The sequence below is a fragment of the Apteryx rowi genome, unplaced genomic scaffold, assembly GCF_003343035.1.
Source record: "Apteryx rowi isolate R43461 unplaced genomic scaffold, aptRow1 scaffold_147, whole genome shotgun sequence".
NCBI classification, from domain to species: Eukaryota; Metazoa; Chordata; class Aves; order Apterygiformes; family Apterygidae; genus Apteryx; species Apteryx rowi.
Genome location: NW_020447719.1, coordinates 1,422,549 through 1,435,836, shown reverse-complemented (window position 1 = coordinate 1,435,836; position 13,288 = coordinate 1,422,549). Strand labels below are relative to the sequence as shown.

The window sequence follows — 13,288 nt, the reverse complement described above, 5'->3', positions numbered from 1 at the left end:
TATGGAAGCAGACAGGTGGATACTGTAAAGGGGGCCACAGCAGCATCTCACCTATTTATTTGGCATATTGAGCTCTACAGAAGTAACACAGCAGCTTATATAAAACACTTTCAATGAGCTGAAGTGATAAAGGTATATATAGCTGATGGTATTCAAAGCAAACTATACAGTAAAGTTGGAACAACTATAGAACAACCACAGTTATTACATTTAAAATGACAATTTGGATCTCTCTTGCCAATAGGCACACATAAAGGAGAAAAATCCATTGGCTTTCCCCTGCTGGGCTACTAGTGTTTTGTTTTCTGGGGGAGACTGCCTCCAGTGGAAGGGGCAAGGCTGACAATGTCTATGGGGGCCAAGATGACTCCTTTGGAGACCCTTTGCCCGTAACATTACATCTGTGGCCTATAGCCCCCATTCCTTCTCCTGTGAAGCAGACATGAAATGGAGCTGCGATTTCAACCTGGCAGATATCCCTGTAGTTCACTTATATTGAAATTCCCAGAATGGAACTGGGATATCTTTTGCATGGATTTCTAAGGTCAAAAGGGAGATGACATGCTTTCATACTCCTTCCCTCTTCTCCTCTAGTCTTACTGAGTCATGCAAAGACCTGGCACTTCACAGGGGCACAGGGCAGAAGGGTGTCTAGCAGGAAAGAAGACCGGGTCTGTGCAGAGAGGCTTCTTGGTATGTGCCGATCATGAGGAAGACTGGCTCAAGGGGGACTGAGCTGGCTGGATCTAGGTGAAGGGCTGCATGTGCTAATCTTCCTGAGTTGAAAAGGATTGGACAGCATTTTACTCACTGTAGCTCCAGATCAGAATAATTAGTGAATTAAAATGGATTTTCCATTAGGCAACATGTTACTCAGGCCAGTTTTTAGGGGGATTTTTTTTCCTCCTTGTTAATAAAAAAATAAAAAAAAAAACAAGACAGCTGTCTTGTGAGGGATCTGTATTCAATATTGGAAAGTTACACAGCTGTGGAGTCTGGATGCTGTCATAAAAACTGAATAGCAGAGACATGGCATTGCTGGAATACAACCTACTTTATAAGTGTGCTGGGTGCTTGGAATGTGCATATCACACAATAAATGTGCTGCTCTTGTCTATGTTCAAAGCAAGAGCACCAATAGGCCTGTGGAGCTGATGTAATGAGATTCAGGCTGCCCTCAACAACCGAAATATCCAGTTCAGCAAATGGATATTTCAAATGTAAATATTTATATGGGCCAAGGGCTCTTTGTTGCTCTGCTATTTTTACATTTTCAAATCCCTCAGCTTTACTTTTGTTACAAAGATGGTCTATTTGCTGATGAGAAGAACAAAGGTCAGTGGCTAGTTATGCAGAAATGGTGTTATTATCATAGCAAAATACCGCTTCTCCCAACCCACAAAGCTGTGATTCCATATGCTTCGACATCATAGCCTACACATTGATGGAAATAATGTATCCCCCTGGTTGTTATGGGGAAACAAAATTTATAAAAAAGAAAAAAAGTTATTTGAGGTCCAGATTGGGTAGAATTAATGACTTGTTGGGAAGAAATGTTAAGTGCATTTACCTTTCATTTCAAAACCATTCCACAGCTGCTCTTAATAACCAATTGTTACATTTTACAAAACTAGTATTCCCCTTTGATACCATTGCTATTGCAATTCTTCATTAACTTAACAGGGTGCTCACTTTTTGGGTTTCACCTGATTTGGAGATTTAGGAGAGGTTTAGGAGAGTTTTATTTGAGCTAAAGCTATTATTATTTTTTTTAATCCCTAAGGCTTTAAAATCAATGCTTTATTCTTCTGAATATTAGCTATATGAGTGATACCCAGGTTTTTTATTGCTAGATGTCACTGTAACTGTTTTTCCTCTTCCTCTTCCTTCTTACACCTCCTATCCTTTCACCTTCTGTGTCCTCACCTATTCACTACTTTTTCCCCTTCCTCTCCCTTCTTTACTGTTGTCCTCTCCTTTCCCCCCTGATTCTTGGATATTCTGCTGCCCGCAAGCACGTGCCTCTGCCTCACTGCGTCTCAGAGAGTCCTGCTCCCACCTTCTTGCCATCTTCTGCCATTCTCCTAGGCTGCTGCGAGCTCCTTCTCAGCCCACTTCCACCAACACAGATCTCAAGCAGGGTTTCTTAGTTTGGGCTTCTTGCCACTCAGTGCTATGCCTGATTTTTCTTTTTGGTGTGTCTCATTAGTGGGAACTGTTGAATTATATATAACAGCTTCTTGGAAACTTGAAACAAAGATTGAATGTTTACCAAACCACTCTTTGGCAGATACCCATATTTCTGTTCATATTGTTGGACTCTTGCCATATATTGTTTTCTATAAAAAATAGAAATAGTTTTCTTGAAGAATATATATATACCTGGAGAATAAATTCTTCTAAGATGGTCAAAGAAAGTATAGGATGATAGGGCCTTTCTACTTCCTGTTCAGGTGGGATGGGTCAAGTCTTGAGGTCACTTATTTGAGCCCACTGAAATGTCTGGACCTTCAATATTACTGGCTACCTGGTCCTGCTTTTGTGAGGGATGTATTGAGGCATCATTATTCATATTCAGCTGTGTTTACTGCCCAGTTCAGAAACAGAGCTAGACTTTCATCAGAGCTCTAATTATGATTCAGGTCTGGAGCTGCCTTTGACTTGCAAACTGCTGTGTGGTGAAACTGTTCGCTGCAGGTTTCCTTCCTTCAGCCTCCAGCAACCCATGTGCACAGACCTCTGCTCATTTCCTCCACCCATTACTAAGTTTTCATTGCTGGCAAATGGTTCAGATTCTCCAGGCAATTTTTTTCAACGAAGAACAATCAAACATTCCTTTTCAAGGCAAAAACTGAGCTACACAGTTGCTGGGGAAGGGAAGTTTCTAAGAAATAGCTGTAGAATGAGACTACTATGAAAAAGCGTGGGAGGACAGGAACATGCAGATGGCCTAAGAACATAAGACAAAAGTTGGGACTGTGAATACATTTATTGCAGCGTAATGAGTGTAATTTATAATTGCAGTATAATTGCAAAACTCCAGCTAGCCTCTCAAAAGAGGAGGCCTGAGGTAAATGTCCTCACGTCTCCTCTTGTCCCTCCACTTTTGCTCAGTCTTCAGATATGAAAATTTATGTCTTAGGATCCGGACCATGATTAGCGAATGTTTTCTTGATGAAGGTAGTTGAATTTCCATATGGAACCAATTACATATTTTGTTAGCATCTTACAGTACTCTCAGGTCATGACATATGTGTATTGTCTGGTGGGAACAGATTAGGAGTGATGAGTTGATATGTTTGTGAGAGCACTTTCTTAAATATTAGATGTATCATGCTTCAGAGCTGAATGAAAATCTCTCTTGCCCATCCTGCCAAAGAAGAAGTAAGCATTGACAACATTGGTCTCATCAAGCAAAGTGTTTTTTGAGAGCATACTTTCCAGGACACTGAGAAGTTTGTGCAGTGAGTTACTTCATTTCAATTTCTTTTCAGTGCTTTCATATATTTTGTCTATGTGTACATAAATGCATACATTCTGGCTTGCAAATTGCTCTAAAAGATTTGCTCATTGACAACTTTTACCTAGTTAGAAGCTGGGAAATCTTGACTTTGTAATGACTCCATACTTCTTTATCCTTCTTTTGAGCCGTCCACACTCACAAAGTTCAGAAGCTGTTGTGTTTTTGTTGTTGTTGTTGTTGTTGTTGTTGATTTCCTGAAATATGAACACAAAGATCTTGAGTTCTTCTCTTGGTCTGATTGAGTGGAATCCTTTAAGAATCACTCAGTTTCAGTATCTTTGGGGCAATTTGGCTTTTATAGCACTCTGATGTCAGATATTTTTTAGTTTACCCTAAAATCAGATTATCATATGGTTTGTCAGTGACTTGCTCCATTTGAGTTAGCACACTGACTTCTCCCACTCTCCTCAGCCCTGGTGAGGCCATAGCTGAAGTGCTGTGCCCAGTCCTGGACTTCCCAGTACAAGAGAGATATGGACATACTGGAGCAAGTCCAGCAAAGCGCTGCAAAGACTATTAAGGGACTGGAGCACCTGACATACAGTAAGAGGCTGGGAGAGCTGGGCCTGTTCAGCCCGGAGAAGACAAGGCTCAGGGCAATCTTATCAATGTATATAAATATCTGATGGAAGGGCATAAAGAAGGCTGAGACAGACTTGTTCAGTGGTGCCCAGTGATAGGGCAAGAAGCAATGGGCACAAACTGAAATACAGGAACTTCCATTTAAACATAAGGAAAAAAAAAAAAATTGAGGGTGGTTGAACACTGGACCACGTTGCCCAGAGAGGTTGTGAAGTCTTCATCTGTGGAGGTGTTCAAAACCCAACTGGACACAGCCCTGAGCAACCTGCTGTAGCTGACTCTGCTTGAGCAGAGGGGTTAGACAAGATCTCCAGAGGTCCCTGACAACCTCAACACTTCTGTCAGTCAGTCATTCTGAAATTCTCCCCCATACTCCTATAAGGTCTTAACTTTTTCTCATTTTGCATGCCTTCATGGTCTGCTTTTTCGAGGCACTTCAGCTGAAGAGCCTTTGTGTGTGTTTCAACTGCTTGTGCTTACATCAGTGTGATTTGGAACAAGACTTTTATTTTGGCACAGGTCACATCTTGAGAATAGTTTGCCTAGTGATCTTCTTTCTGTCACATCTGCTTATGCTCTTAAGTAAAAGTTAAATTATTTTCGATCAAGCTTTCTGGTGTTTTCTTGGACCGTATGTGTATCTCATTATTTTAGAACAATTTGTTCAGTGCAGTTTTCTGAGTTTTGCTTCTCACTGATATTTCCTTTTGCTTGTATGTATCACTTGGCTAGGCTTTATGGCATGCAGTGCCGAAAAAGTTGTATGCATACAGATATCATTATTTTGTCACAGTTCCTGCGATCCCACAGAAGTTTCCAAATGAACTCTTCACTGATCACATTCCACACCTTTGGATAGAGCAAAATAACTGTATTACTAGCACAACATAAATGTCATTAGAACCACAACCCTGTATTTCTAGGAATGTTTGTTCCATACAAGGAAGTCAGTGCTTTATACAGGTGGCTCCAAATCTCAGGTCCTTCTGAAACAGGTGGTTTTTGCTTCTTTATTTCCCACAGACTTTAGTTTAAACCCACTAAGCAGGTCATTAGATTTTTGCTGAGCTTTGTAGCTGTCTTTATCAATTAAAAAAGAAATACATATTAACAAAATCAGTGGAAACACAGACTTTCTAAAGAACAGAGATAAAATCCTGTAAATGGTAAAATTTCCAAAGCTTTCTGGGGGACCAGGGTTTTTCTTACTTTGCCTCACTGTACCTCCCCATCAGTTTCATCCTCCTCTCAGCTGTCAATCAGCCTTTGCCTTTCAGTACTGGAAAAAAACATTCAGAACATATTTAAAGTTACTCAGTGTTATGGTCACTTGTAAAATAATTTCTGCAATGTAGTCCTTCAGAAATGGGACTGAGAGCTTGGCTTAGCTTGTTCTTGCAAAGAAGTGTTTCATAAAGGTGACCAATGCAACAATACTGCCTCTCTGCTCCTTCTTTCCTCTTTTTTTTTATTTTTTTCTTTTTTTTTCAGGGGAAAGGGGATTCATATGTATTGAGCACCTGTTTTCCCTTCTACAGATGCTTTTGATAAGGCAGGGTATTTTTAAAAAAATTTTATTTTATTTATGATTATAAGCTGACAGCTGAGCAAAAAGTAGAGGGGAAAGGAGCCCTTCTGAGCCATGGCAGCTGATAATTACCTTGCTCTGTTCAGGGCTCTCTATAACCCAAGCATTGTGAGAAGTGTACTTGATTACAGTAAGACCAGCTCGGTGTGAGAGTTCTGCTTCATTAGGGAAACAGAGCTGCAGTGCTTTAGCTGATCTCATTTCCATCACCATTTTTGCCCTTGCATGTAGAGCTAAACTACCTTTATGCTCAAGTAGCTGCCATCCTTTTGTCCTTGGAGAGCACTACAGGTAAATGCATGGAGGCAAAACAAACTCTGAAATATTTGTAAAATGGAGTAGGGTGAGAGGAGGATAAGCTGGAGGACCACTGGGTACTCTCCAGGAAAGAAAGAATACAGTTGTGAAAGTTGCCCTCTGGAAACATAATAGTCCGTATCGTTTGAGTGGGTTTATTTGTTCAATCTCTGGAGGAAGAAAAAGAAAACCAGTTGATATCCCACAGGGAAGGTGGAATGATTTCCACCTGATGTGTAGTAGGCAGAGACTAAGTACAATGATAATAGTGATGATGATGATGATGATTAGAGGCCTTTTAATTTAGAAATATGGGTACAATGAACACTGTGGTTGTGCAGCTTGGCTCCAGCTAGGTGCAGGAAGAGCCCATGGCACTCCAAAATACTCTATTAAAATAAATAGGGACTTGGGGGATGAGGAGGGCTTACTTGAAGGGATTGTTTTTACAACATGCTGATGTTTTTTCAGCATGCATGTTTTACTCTGCCAGTGATCAAATATTTAAATGATAATTATATGGATTTCTGATGTGTCAGCATTTCAGGACACTTCTAACAGCATTTTAGAGGTATCTTCTCTCAGCTCTGACTGTGTTCCTCAGCGCTCAGCAGGGAGCGTGCAACCCTGAGAGCAACGCAGAGTCTTTATCTTGGAGAGGAGAATTATTTAGACATCTTCGTACCTAACTGCAGACTTGGGAGTATTTATTCTTGTGAGTGTAGCTCCACTGGCTGTACCGGGCATTAAGGAGATGGTGCAATGCCTGGGAAGATTAGGGTGTATCTATACCTTGTAATGGAGCAAAGAGACCTCTGAGCCAGTGCAGACTGGGGTTGGTACATCCACACACAGTACAGTGCCGTCAGCAGTAACAAACTTGTGTCTGAAAGCAGGCAATATCCTCCTGAGACCATCTTGCTTGTAGTTAATACAAGCACAGATGGCAAGTGAAGGTGGGAAGTGAGAGGAGTGAGTATGCCCCTCCAGTTAATGCTGTTCTCCCGCTCTGCTACATGACACATTGCTGTCATGTTTTTGTGTAGCTGTGGAGTTCCTCTGTGGTCACGGATGGACACCACCAAGGCTGTCGTAGATCCAGTGTCACTGTCTCTGCACTGCTAGCATAGATGTGCCCTTGCTTTACCAAATCTCATGCCTGTGTTGTACAGAATGTAAAGCAAGCTCCTCAATCCACTTTCCTTAAACATGCGTGTCTTCAGCTGTTATTCCGAATGCTGCAGTTCAGCTCACAACAATTTTCTGGATGGATTTAAAATCTGTAACTACCAAAGGCTTTTATTTTTTGGAGCCTATTTTTTTCCTCGTTTACATCATTATCTTTAAGAGAGCTCCTCACAGGTTAGTCGTTATAAGTGAAAGAAGACTCTGATCTGATTGTCAGAAAACATGGGCCTTGGTTCTCGTTTACATGACCATTTATACCCACTGCTAAGACCTCTTCATGGTTTTGGGCCAGCTGTGAATTTGATTAGTGCTGTGCTGCATGACAAAACCAATGAAGTGGGGCTCATTGCTTGGCCAGCTACCTATGCTCCTTCTGCTTCCTTCCACCTTCACAAGGCGATGCTTGTCCTCTCCAGTCTGGTACAATTTCCATGCCTGTATACACAGTAACTTCCTCTTTTTTCATAAATAGGAGAAGAAGATTCACCACATCAAAGTTATTCATAAAGTTATTCTGAACAGAATAATGTTGTTTAAATAAATTTACCATAAAAGGACAGAATGGTCCATGCTATTATAACACGAAGTGAGGCAGTATTACTGGAAATCAGGTAAAACAAAACAAAAAAAAAGCCCTCATTGCAAACAGACCTCTAACCTACTTTTTAACGTTCCTCCAAACAAGAATGAGTTTTATTTCCACCAGTGGCTGAGGTTTAAAATAAGATCTTTCCTATTATGCTGCTCATGACCTCCTTAGATCTTGTCTCAGTCATAGTGTGTGGAATGAAATGGAGCATTACAGTGTTGGCTCCCAAGGGACGCTTGAGTCTTAGTTACCTTTTGAATTAACTAAACCTTTTGGAAAGATTAAGCCATTCCCATGCTATTGTATTTCATCTGGTCATTTTATTGTTTCAGTTAGCATTTTATGTTTTATCAACCTTTATCAATATTGTCTTGTCTCTTACTGGATCAGAACAATCATAAAGACAGCTCTCCTGAACAAATTCTTCTCTGCTTTCTCACTGCGGTAAGTTCAGTGGTCATGTCATGAACAGCACGCACATGGTTCCAGACATAGTCTCTCCCTTATTATTAAATGCACAGTTTTTCAAGGACTGAGGATATTTATATTGAGGATATTTATAACGTAAGGGCTTCTGAAGTTGTCTCATTCAAATCCTTTCAAAATTTTAATCTCTTTTCATATAGTAAATGTGGTGGGACCCTTGCCCACATACTATATTGTCTCTGGATCAGAGTATTGGCTCCATGGTCTGAGTCTCAGGCAAGATTTTCCACTTTGAGTGAAGAGAGGACAGGGAAGAGATATAGGCAAAGGTGGGTTCATGAGGCCATTTTAAGGTCTTTTTGAAGTAGTGCCAAGGCCTGTCTATCTAATTAATAATCTACAGCTTTCTGAGTTTTTCTACGTTTAAGCACACTCTGCTTCCACTCACTCCTGAGAAGCCAAGAGTGTTTCCAGTACAGAGCAGACTATCCCCTGCTCCTTGCCTGCTTCCTCCTTCTAGTTCTTCCTTTGATCTTTGAGAGTCCTCTACAAGGGGGACTAAGTTTATCCAGGGCTTTTATGTAAGATCCAGGTTGGCTGAAATGGCTTCCTGTGCAAGTCAGGAGCCCCCTTTCTTGCTCCCTTAAAAGGCTCTTTTTGAAGCCAGGGTTCAGCAACAGGACCCTTGTGTGAGAGCAGATTAGCCTCAGTACATACTTTTCTGTATTCTCTTGAGATGACAGAGCAGTATGGAAATACCAAGCTGTGAGAGAAAACCTTCTAAGAGCACAATAGGTGGTGGGGTGTTTTCCAGCTGATATGACTGATGATATTTGGGGTGAGGGGGAGTAAGCAAACTTGGCACCTTAAAAATGTCTTTCCAGTGTAGCAAGGAGTTAAAACCTAGTAGGCAATTAAAGCATCTGATCATTCAGCAATTACCTTCATTTGATAGGTAAATCATTAACAATGCTTAGGTAGGCAGCTGTGTGAGACCCATGGCAACTGGATGGTACATTTAGCAGTGGTCATGCCCGTCACACAAGCATGTCTACATTGCAATCCAGAGAAAACCAAGCTATCTTTAAATCAGCTAGCTTGAGTCTGGGAAATGGTCTGGTTGTTGTTAGAGAGGGTAATTTAGCCTGCTAACGAACAGGAAAAGAATCACAATAAGGTTTAGGGAGTGCAGGCTGGTGCTATGCAGGTGAAAAACAACAGCATTCCAATCATGTAAAAATGAAATAAGAGAGTGTTGAATCAGGCTTTCTTTATTTTTAACCAAGGGAAGCAGACACTGAAATGTGTATGGGAAATGCAACAGAATGTGCTACAGCCCAGGAATCTGCAGAAAGCCTGCTTTCACATTTTGGATAGACGGTTAAGGTAAGAGAATTAACAGCATTAGCAGCCTCTGAGGAGATATACAGCTTTCAGATTTCCTAAGTGGGTGGGTGTTAAAGCAAGGTGGATGATGGCAGGATGATTTTCTTTTTTAAAGAGAGCACCCAGGGCTCAAGCAGACAACTTGAACAGCTCACTACAAAGCTGAACAGCAGTGGTAGGGCTGGGGGGAGGGAATCAGGAAGGGAAGGGAAGGGAGGGAGAGGAGAGGGATGGAAGAAATAGCCCTCAGATTACCATCAGTCCCTGGCTGAGTTTACTGAAACACAAAAGGATGACTCTGTTGATTCAGCTTCACCTGCTGCTGGGAACCTTCTCCCCTGCCCTCCCTCACATCTGATCTCAGCTCTACCTTTAAGAAGTACGTGTCATGCGCAAGGGAGAAAAGATGCTGAGTATTTTGGGCACAGACTGTTTCTTTGTGAAAAGTACAATATATTTTGAAACTGAAGTGTGTCTCCTGGAAACACCTTTTCCCTTCCCTTTCCAAATCACATTTACCTTTTTCCAACATTTATGATCTGGACTCAGGTCAATCTAATTTTATCTGCAAAACGTACCCTGCTTTATCTTCTTACTTGGTTGCTGTTAGGTAAACTCTTTACTTTACAAATACCATTCACAGTGCTCTGGCAATTATATATTTTTTCTTTCTCAGCATTGAAACCATTTAACTAAATATCATCCATTTTGTAAAACTGCCACAATGGTATGATATTGTGAACAACTAGAATACCTTGCATTTATTTACAGTCCTCCCTCAAAAAAATCAGGCACTGGTAGATGAACTGTTAAGATGTCAGAGTAAAGAAAACAGCCCCTTTCATGGAAGAACTCAGAAAATAATATAATATAAATATAAAACCTAAGTGTAATAATGCTGCAGAGTGTGGTGCAATGCTTTAGGGCTGGGTGGGCAGTGCAGGTTGGCAGAATGATTCTCCAGCGGGGGCGGCAGCTGGGGAGGGCAGAGGTATTGCCCGGCTCCCACTGCTCCCAGGGGTGCAGGGCTGTTCTGCTCCCTGACCCCTGGTGACCAGCCCGTGCTCTTGGCCAGCTCTGGGCACCACGTGTGGTTACACCTCCCCAGCCCCAAGGCCCCTGCTCCTCCTGGTGAGGACTGGCAGGGAGAAGACAGCTATTAAGTGTAAATATATTTGATTTGGGATATCTTTTTTTGCTCAGTCTGGCAACAGCATACATGCAGAATATGTGCTAGCACATGTTCCTCTTGTTGCCACCCCCTCTTTGTCTGTTAAATGTACTTGTCAAATCTTGCCTTAAATTGGACCGAAATGTCTCTGCAGGGACTATCTCTTCTTCAGTTTTTGTGTGTCCAAAGTCCCCAGGATGATGGGACTTCAGTCTGATTAGTATTTGACTCAGTATTACTGAAAAGCAGGTCTCCCAACTTTTCCTGGTCTCAGCCTCAGACCTTTGCCAGGCCCTCTTGGCAGTTATAGCATGAAAGTGCCATTGCTCATGCACTCTTCCCCGATCCTACTAGCTTTTAGCCACAGTTAAAGCAGTCCCTTTCCCCCCACCCCAGGAGGCTGCTGCTGAAGATGAGTCTGTGGTGGGCGCAGGATCAGCGCATGTTGTGCAAACATGTGCTTACACCGTGTTGCCATGTGTTTTGTGTCTCCTGGAGCCCAGCTGGAAAGGGCTGCCCAAGGGACCCCCGGACATGTGAGACAAACACGCAATCTCGGCGGCTGCGGGCACCACCAGTTCTGCCGGTCGCTGTTGGGAAGGAAACAGAGCTTTGTCAAACGTGTTTGGTGGGCGATGCTCCTTTTGTTCTTTAGTTTCCTTCCAAAACAGCAGAAGATCAAAAAGTGGCCGGTGTATGTTTATGGGCTAGGTGGGCTCCTCGGTGCCGGTCCTGCCGGCCCACGCACAGCTCGGTGCCCCAGCCGACGCTCAGAGCTGGGAGGCCCTGCCTTTCCCCAGCCGCTCCGGGTATAAATAGCCCTTGCTGGGGTGAGTGGAAGGGCCGCTGCCGTGCCAGGGAGGCAGACGCGGTCCCACAGCGGCAGCCGCCCTGGCTGGTGCTGGAGCGCTCAAAGCCTCCTCTGTCTCGGCCGGCTCCGTCTGCGCAGTTGCTAGGTAAAGGCAGGTGTGCCGGCTGAAGTAGTGGAAATTTCTATTCATCTTATAAATAGTTGAACAGCCCGACTTGGTGAAATGTGAAACGAGCAAACATCCCATCTTATCCTGGGAGGGCAGATCGGGATTCAGTCTATAGTGCTGTCATGTCAACTGTGTCAGCGCTGCTGTTCATGATGCCAAGGCCCTATAAGTTATTCATGCGAACACAGCAAACAAAGGTTTAGCTTAACCAGGGGATGAGCATTCCTCTACCTGCAGCTTTCTCCACAGTTAGAAGCAAAAAGCTCAGAGGTCACTTAATCTGTGACAGAAATAGATTGAACTGTCTTCAGGGTCAGTATGCTTTGCAAGCATGGGAATATGACTGCAGGCAGCCCTGAGGGTCTCTGGCACAGAGTCCCTGGTTGCAAGGGAAAATGTCATCAAAATCCTCATGCAGCTTGGCTGTTTTGCTTGAAATTTACTAGGGAAAATTACAAATTTCCCTTATAATCACGCTTATATATTAGCCTATTAGAAGGCTTTTTCCTTCGGTTAATCCCAACACTTCTTGCCTGAGTACATTGACCCTTGTTCTCTGGTGTCTTAAGACAGAAGCCCATCAGAGGTTTATATTCCCTATGAGACAGTGGGAGCTTTTCAGGTCTTTCTCAGTGACAGAAGAGTTTCTGCTCTTAAAAAGAAGACACTGAATTTGAAACTATATGTCAGCTTGGTAATATATTAAATGAAGTTTACTGTAATATTTCAATTGCAGTCAGTTTTAGAAAAAAGAGATATCTCTGTGCTATTGCCTGGAAACAGATGGGTCAGAGTGAGCTTTCATATACCTCAAAGAATCAAGTCGTCAACATCATCTAGCGATCAGAGGAGAGGACTGTGAGTGAAGATACATAGACCTTAATTCTGCCATGAACCCTTTAGCTGCAGTGACTAAGCCTATTCTTCCTGCATCTTAGATCATCAGATTGTAAAGACGACACTAAGAATAATGTACACAGCAAAGCACGTTGTGCTTATTAATGAAAGGGAGTCTGTAAGTACAAGTTATTATTTTTCTTTATTCCCATTTATTCTGGCTAATTAGGCAGTAGGGTCAGCCCAATCCATGGCTGATCTGAGATCAAACCTCCACGTGGAGGCAGGGACACTGCAATGGCACTTGTGGTAGCCCTAGGTAGCAGTTACATGATTGAAGTGACAGCAGCTGAGCAATATCAGCTGAAACCAAGCCAGTAATATGTTTGTGTGCAAAACAGAGCACTCGCTCTCAGTTGAGTAGTTTATTGGTGAATTACAAGCCCCTGCTTTCATCTGCCCCTGCTCTGTGTAGCTGGTTCCAGAAAGGGGTGGTTTGTGGCGAGCCAGAGGAGTGTGCTGTGATGAGGAGCCAAAGGAGGTATCTGAATGAAAACCAAGCCATTTCATATGGGCTGGTTCCTCCAGCATACTTTCCTTTCCTTTTTGTCAGTCTCACATCCACAGAGAAAGCAAAATCCAGCCCTGGCGCATTTGTTGTTACTCTTAACCTATGTTTGCCCGTAATCTGATCAAATACAGGCAAAATGAAAGCAATCAA

General features: G+C 42.6%; 1 long non-coding RNA gene across 1 annotated transcript in view; it reads left to right on the top strand.

Moving 5' to 3' along the window:
- LOC112962379 overlaps positions 1-13,288 on the top strand; it is a 92,892-nt gene that overhangs the window by 66,878 nt on the left and 12,726 nt on the right. The gene's annotated exons all lie outside the window — the stretch shown is intronic.